This window comes from Gymnoscopelus microlampas, assembly GCF_963454915.1.
Source record: "Gymnoscopelus microlampas genome assembly, contig: SCAFFOLD_142, whole genome shotgun sequence".
In the NCBI taxonomy this organism is placed as follows: Eukaryota; Metazoa; Chordata; class Actinopteri; order Myctophiformes; family Myctophidae; genus Gymnoscopelus; species Gymnoscopelus microlampas.
The window spans coordinates 43006-45000 of record NW_028155773.1 but is presented as its reverse complement, the minus strand read 5'-3'; the positions used below and the strand labels follow the sequence as shown (position 1 = coordinate 45000).

Here is a 1995-nt window from a genome sequence, read left to right as displayed (position 1 = left end):
GTCCCCAGCTAAATGATGGATAGGAACCAAATGGACCCTTATGGGTCTGTAACTCTGAGAGTGTACAAATGGAACCAAATGGACCCTTACGGGTCTGTAACTCTGAGAGTGTACAAATGGAACCAAATCTGCTCCAAAATCGTGGAAAATTTGTGCAAATCTTTGAATATATATATTTTCTTAAAGCGAACATTTGTTACTCAAATCTTTGTTTCTGGGGATTCTACAAATATCTTCTAAAACAGTAAAAAAAAAAATCCCCATCTCCAAATGTTTTTTTCCAGGGACCCCCAGAAGTTGTACAAAACTCCCACAAAGGGGACAATAATAACAAAAAGAAATTGTAGTTCTGTCTCTCAGGCAGTGTCTCGCTGAACGGCCTCTCTTGTCTTTGGAGTCCCTCCACCAAACTGGACAACTTAGTTACTGTGTAAGAGAGCTAAAAATGAGCTGTTCTGTGCCAGTGTGTCTCGCCGCACGCGGTGGTGATGAAGGGAACGCGGGTCTCTTCGGTTGTCTTTCCTCTCCTGAAGCACCTGGCATAAAGCAGAAAGCTCCTCATCTCTCTCGGGTGGAGATGAAACAATCCACACCGCCCGTCCATCTACGATGCCGTCCTCTTCATCTGGGCCTGCGTGCGCCCACACGGCCCTTTCTCCATCAGACTCCAGACATGCAGTCCTGGTGGTCATCAACTGTAAAACATAGAATAGCAATTAAATTATGTATTACATTACCATTATTACAGGAACACAGAATGTAAAACAAAAAAACATCTTACAAACAGTTCCATATAACTTACCCTCAATCTTCTCTGTCGGCTCTTCATTGAGGCATTCATCTTTTTCTTCTGGTCAGCATTCTCTGGTTGGTCCAGGCGATGGCTTCTTCTCAGAGACTCAAAGAGAGTCCTGCAAGCCGCTGAAATACAAGGAAAACACAATTAGGATCTATTTAGTTGTTTATCTACACAAACAACACAATTCCACATCTACACTGCTCTAAAAGAGAACCTACATGTGACTGAAATGTTTAACTGGCCCCAGTAAAAGTCTAAAAAGCAGTATATGTTAGTTGACTTGATTCCAGAGAAGCCAGTTTCAGAGTGCAGACTGTAGACACCTCCACCCCACCCCCGACCTGTTCAAAGCCTCCATCAAAACCTAGCATTTAAGCTTTTGAACTGTATGTGAAAGGCTAACACAATTACCTACTTAGATAAAATAAAACAAATCAATAAATATGTTGTAGCACATGTAAAAGTTTCAGCTAATAGCTTAGCTAGCATACTATAATAATTCAACCAAGACAAGCAGGAAGAATACCCAAACTGAGCAGCATAAAACAGCATGAAAATAAAGTTTAGCTTGTGTTTAGCTTGATGTAAACAAGCCATAGGCTTTTTGGGGTTTAAAATCCTCTTAGCAGACCTTGTATTGAACTGTAGGTTACTTGCTCTTTTTTTTTAGCAAACTGCTAATAAAGTATTCAATCAAAATCAAACAAAGGAATACACAATAATCTATAACTTAAAGAGATCTGTACAGCATGTAAATCCACTTACTTTCTTAGTTTTCACTCCTCTCTGCTTGGCTCCTTTTCTGATTTGAATTTGGTGAACAAAGGGACTCAATGGGGTCCTGGAAGGGCCCAAATAAGGACCTTTAGCTGTCCTGAGAAATGCCTGACCAAATAAACAATAAATAAATAACAATAAAATACTAACTGAATACTAAATACAATGGGCTTGCCTGTCTTAAGGTAAATGTGTAATAATGCATAAAAGCAAACATCACCAGCCTTTATCAACATAACCTGTGCTGCTGTAAATGAACACCCGTCTCTCTCTCTCTCTCTCTCTCTGTCTCTCTCACACACACACACACACACACACACACACACACACACACACACACACACACACACACACACACACACACACACACACACACACACACACACACACACACACACACATCCCCCTTCACACCTCAA

At 40.7% G+C, this 1995-nt stretch overlaps 1 long non-coding RNA gene across 1 annotated transcript in view; it reads right to left on the bottom strand.

Annotated features, from left to right (window-relative positions):
- The window catches only part of LOC311041273, a 1698-nt gene extending 17 nt beyond the window's left edge, over positions 1-1681 (bottom strand). The window contains exons 1-3 of the long non-coding RNA XR_014600386.1: positions 1565-1681; positions 803-921; positions 1-695 (exon numbers count right to left, since the gene is read on the bottom strand). The exon at positions 1-695 is cut by the window's left edge and continues 17 nt beyond it. This is a non-coding gene — a long non-coding RNA (uncharacterized lncRNA). The remainder of the gene's footprint in view (positions 696-802; positions 922-1564) is intronic.
- Positions 1682-1995: the final 314 nt, after the last annotated feature.